Source organism: Schistocerca nitens, chromosome 10, assembly GCF_023898315.1.
Source record: "Schistocerca nitens isolate TAMUIC-IGC-003100 chromosome 10, iqSchNite1.1, whole genome shotgun sequence".
In the NCBI taxonomy this organism is placed as follows: Eukaryota; Metazoa; Arthropoda; class Insecta; order Orthoptera; family Acrididae; genus Schistocerca; species Schistocerca nitens.
In genome coordinates this window covers 2,854,336-2,859,919 of record NC_064623.1, presented here as the reverse complement: position 1 = coordinate 2,859,919, position 5,584 = coordinate 2,854,336, and the positions used below count along the sequence as shown (strand labels likewise).

The 5,584-nt window shown below is 42.4% G+C and overlaps 1 non-coding gene across 1 annotated transcript; it reads right to left on the bottom strand.

The window, feature by feature from the left end:
• Window positions 1-3,202: 3,202 nt before the first annotated feature.
• Trnal-caa (transfer RNA leucine (anticodon CAA)) lies at window positions 3,203-3,277 on the bottom strand. The gene has a single exon. It is a non-coding gene; the product is annotated as a tRNA-Leu (tRNA).
• Window positions 3,278-5,584: the final 2,307 nt, after the last annotated feature.

The following is a 5,584-nucleotide window of genomic DNA, read 5'->3' as shown; positions in this document are numbered from 1 at the left end:
CAGAAAGATGTAGAAGGCATGAACGAGGTATTTTCTGGAAGTTAATAAGATGGGTACTGAAATCCTTGCACGCAGTAAAGTTCCAGTAACATTAATTCTAGGTTTTGACAGAAAAAATCTGAAGCAAATCACCAACTTTGAAATACCAAGACAGTAGAATAACTCAAGATTGTTAACCACCTAAGGAGATTACGTGTAAAACTCTAAAAGATACCATTGAACAAGAAGAAGAAGAATCTCGTATCATCGACAAATGTTAGCTTAAGCACCAGGAAGTAATATGTAAAAATTTTTGTTCGAAGCTTTGTCCTGTACAGCTCAGAGGAGACGGGGATAGTAAGGGACCAACAGTGAAAAATGCTACATGCTTTTGAGGCATGGTGTTAGAGAAAAGTCAAAGATTTATTGGACGGAGAAAATGAGCAATGAATAAGTCTTCAACAACGTACGGGGGAGAACTTCATTGTGCAAGACTTTCAAGGAACAGACGAGTTGGGCACTTATACAGACATTCTTTGTGATATCAAGGAAAACTAACGGGGAAGAATGAACGAGGAAGACCAGGCAGGTAAAACGAGATCTGAAACTTTCGACGTACTCGGAACGGATCAGACTTGCAGAAGACGGAGAAAAATGACCAACGAGCATTGCCTAAGCAGAATTCCAGGTTCTTACACTACCTTATTCTGATTTCCTTAACGAGAACATGACACTTCCACTGCAATTGCGGTAATTGTGCAATTCTAAGTGTACACTGTGCGCAGTGTATCAGTGTTCTACTCAAATACTCAGCAAGCTTATTTTGAATGCTAGAGTCACTGCTGTAAGTGTTTATTCTGAACTGGAGCGTGCTGACGTTCTACACCTCTGACTGGCTCTGCCAGTGGAAACAAGTGTACTTGATCCTAATTTTAAACAAAAACTCGAAAAATTTAATTTCATATCTCTGGCACGAGATGTAAACGAACCGTTAAACTGACCGTCTGATGCAAATTACTTCTCCAAATCTCACGGGCTACCTTACAGTGAGTTATTTTTTATTGTTTTGTTCTCGCAGGGACGTCGGGATACCGCAATGACTACAATATCAGTTGCTGTCACTGCAGAAAAATGTTAAAAATTATAAAAAAAATAAAAAATATCGGCTGTTTTAATGGTATTCTGCTCACAGATAACCAAAAAACAAAATAAGAATCGATTTGCTAGTTCCCACATTAACAAATTTCAACTCCAAACAGATAAGATTATTGATGTTTTCTGTTTACTAAGGGAAAATTTAAAATTTCATACTATGCATGTTGGTACATTTTTAAACAATTTTATTTTTGCTTTATTTTTATTAGCTCCTTTTTGTGTGCATAAACACACACATCATATATATGGTGGTCAGAAACAGTCTGAAAACCTGCTAAGAGTGTTGCAGGGTATCATGTATCAGGACTGACTGTTAAGGACCAAATTAGTTTCGTTGCACCGAGTTAATTAGCAATTAAGTTGACCAATCAGGCCGCTGCGCGTGCAAATTCAAGTGGCCGCCAGGTACAGTTAGTACCGGCTGTTCTCACAGCACACGAGGCGTCCCAGACCTCGGCTGAAATTCGATCCTTACTGCTGCCCCGTGTCCAGCTGCTGTATCGGTTTTGGGAAACCAAACGAAGAACACATCGGGCACCGTCTCTGGCGGGCTGCTCCAAATGTACCCAATGTTTTGTTAACAATTATTTCTCAGCACGACCTACTCTGCAACAGCCTTCCAAGCGCTCCAGATTGTTAGACCGCCCTTAGTTTGATTCATTGGTCCACCTTATACCTTTGCACATTTACCACCTTATAGGCACCATCCAACTGTCGAAACATCACAAGTGTTAAATTTATGTAAGCCAAAACGAAGGGAAACAGAGAACGCGATATACGCTGCCATTTTTATCCATATGGCAACTTTCCTAGGTAAGTGTCCTGCTGTTAATTTGCTGGTATGGACCAGTGTGTTACCATTTTGCAGCGTTAATACAATGAGTTTTTCTGTAGGCAATTAATGGATGATGGCCTAAGACGGTTGAAACCTGTTTTGAAACGAAGGGCCGGCCGGGGTGGCCGAGCGGTTCTACGCGCTACAGTCTGGAACCGCGCGACCGCTACGGTCGCAGATTCGAATCCTGCCTCGGCCATGGGTGTGTGTGATGTCCTTAGGTTAGTTAGGTTTAAGTAGTTCTAGGGGACTGGTGACCTCAGATGTTAAGTCCCATAGTGCTCAGAGGCATATGAACCATTTTGAAACGAAGCAAAAGTTTAAATCAATAACAACCTGAGTGAGGAAAAAATGCCGCATTCGTTTTAGAAGTTTGGATCGAGCAGCTGTCAGTTACCAGCCTCCAGGCCAGCTACACATACAGCTACACGATTACTCTGCAATTGACAATTAAGTACCTGCCACAGAACCACATTCAAGCTACTTCTCCACCGTCTCTAAGAACGCAAGGAAAAAAGAACATTTAAATCATTCAGTGCGAGCTCTAATTTTTCTTATCTTATTTGGATGATCATTTCCCTCCAGGTAGGTGGGCGCAAACAAAACATTTTCCTGCCTTTGTTTTAATGGTTGCCACCCTAGTGCACGAATCACGTCCGACTGCTCTCTCTCTCTCTCTCTCTCCCTATTTCACGATAGTACAAAACGAGCTTCCCTTTGAAATTTGTCGATGTCCTCCGCCAGTCCCGCCTGATTTGGATCGGACAATGCATAGCAGCACTCGCGAGCAGGGCGGACTGGCGTACTGTAAGCAGTTTCTTTAACACACCTGTTACACTTTTTGTGTCTTCTGCCAATAAATCGCAGTCCTTGGTTTGCTTTACCCACAACATTTGAAAGGTCTCTGTTGGATTCCTTTCACGTTAATTTTTTAAAACTGTTGTCATTTACGGCATACATTCCACTTCTAAACTTACTGTGGTGTTTCTGACTATCTGGGAGGAGACTGAGCACTGTAACGTATTACTTTTACACATAATCAAGAACGATCTGTCACACTACTACACGTTAAAACACAGTTTATGTGTAATTCATGTCACACAGTCTCATACGGAACCTACATCCGCTTTATTTTATATACTGTATATGATAAGACACTGTCATCCCTCTTCCCTTCTGTGTGAAAGGATGAATGAGCAAATGTATTTCTAACTTCCTGGCAGATTAAAACGGTGTGCCAGACCGAGACTCGAACTCGGGACCTTTGCCTTTTGCGGGCAAGTGCTCTACCAACTGAGCTACCCAACCACGACTCACGCCCCGTCCTCACAGCTTTAATTCCGCCAGTACCACGTCTCCTACCTTCCAAACTTCACAGGAGCTCTCCTGCGAACCTTGCAGAACCAACACTCCTGGAAGAAAGGATATTGCGGAGACATGGCTTAGCCACAGCCTGGGGGATGTTTCTAGAACGAAATTTTCACTCTGCAGCGGAGTGTGCGCTGATATGAAACTTCCTGGCAGATTAAAACGGTGTAGCTCAGTTGCTAGACCACTTGCCCGCGAAAGGCAAAGGTCCCGAGTTCGAGTCTCGGTCCGGCACACCGTTTTAATCTGCCAGGAAGTTTCATATCAGCGCACACTCCGCTGTAGAGTGAAAATTTCATTCTAAATGTATTTCTAGTTGCATGCTTGATGGTAACAGACAAGCCTGTCTGCTAGAGAATAGCAGGACCAACGTCGGAACATGTAACTACGCTTTCTAAAAGCAGAGAGGTTTCTATGCTTAGTATGGTTCTGTCCGTCCCTTGTCATGTTGGTATAGGAAGCTGCCTCTCTGGTCACTTCCATTTGTATCTGTGAAGCACCCTCGGTAGGAGCCCACGGCAGTCTGTCCGCGGCGAGCGTCTGAAGTGGTAAGATCTCCGGCTAAGTGCGTCTCTGCTAAGTCTGTAGGACAATGGATTTCTTAAGTTCAGCCTAAATGAGAATTTAATCACCTTTATTTCAGGTTTAGATCTAAAATATCTAATGTTATCTTAAATTGCAACGCAGTGTAATTCGAGTGTGAAGTTCAGAATATCTTCCAGTAGTTGCTTTCTCACTACTTTGTGAGTAAAGTGGAGCCACCTGTGGATGATCCGTAGCTCTAACTAAGATCTTAAATGCGAATGAGCGTAAGATTATAACGTCTCGTCTTGACAATATTTTTCAATATAGCAACTTTTCTTTATGTTCAACCCACGCGGGGTGTACCTTGTGAGACCAGTACCACGTGCTTATACAATTGTTTGACCCATCAGGTTAATAGTAAGACGATAGTAACCAGTTCGAGGTTTTTCTTTTGTAATTTGTGTTTCGATGTAATTTATTTTAATTATCGATATTATTGTGGAGTTACACTCTTTGTGTAAACCAAGTTGACTACGTGAAGCATGTATTGTAATCATCAAAGTAGCCCTCAGCTATTCTTTTCAGGAACATTTCACAGAGAGTTACTATGAATTTACTATACCAGTGTGTGGTAATTTCATGACGGACAGGATTGCGCTACGAACGTAACTTCTTTGGGTGAAAATTGAATCGGTTGGTTGTGGTTAATTTCCTCTTGCATATGTTTCAACGTTCTTCGTGTGTTATTTTATGAATGCAGTTTTGTGTGCAGTCTCCCAATCTTGGCTCCCTATTTCATGTGTTCCGTAAGATTACAAACTCACATTTACACAATCCTAAATAAGGCACCAGTTTAGTTATGAATCAAGTTTAATATGCTGAAATTTCAATGATCAATGTTAAAATAAATTTCCGAATATAAACTGATTTATTTCTTTTTATTTAAATTCAACGGTTATCGTAAGATGAGTACTAAAAGATTATAATTAAAGTTAGTCTGGTTGGGAATTTGGTAAGCTAGACTGGATACCTGGTGAAACAGTTGCTCAGTAATGCAAGGTTAACTTCCCCAGATAGCTCACAGCTTTTAACCCGCTTTTATTATCTTGAATATCAGCACCGCTTTCAGAGCAAATTAATGCATCTACGTGATCGTTCCAATTTAGGTTATTGGCAATTGTAATGACTAAACATTTAGTTGAATTTACAGCCTTTATTATCTGTCTGTTTTATCCTGCAGTCGAAATGTAGGGGATCCGTCTCAGTACTCGTGTGTGCGGCCTCACACTTTTCGTTACGCAGAGCAGCGCCGGCCACGGCGTGCCGTGCTCCACGCGTGCGACGCGTGTGTGTGGGCCGCGTGCGTGTCGGCTGAGCCCCCCCCCCCCCCCCCCCCACGGCTCAGCTCGCTCCCCCTCGGAAGTAGCCGGAACGGCGCGACGTCTCACTTCTCACATAGCGGTGCGGCACAACTCTCCGAGTTCGGGACAGTCTGGTGTTAGCGCTCTTTACTGTTCGCTGTTTGCTCGTAGTATGAAGGACGTTCACAGTGCCCCTGGCTGTTGGCACAAAAATAGACAGTCTAGCGATCTATCTTCACAAAGCTTCAAAATGAATGGGAATGACAGACGAGAATTCTCAATTCGCACAAGTGATGGGTACTGCATATTTGCCATGAAACGACATTACAATATCGTACAGTAATAATTTTAAGATTTAGTT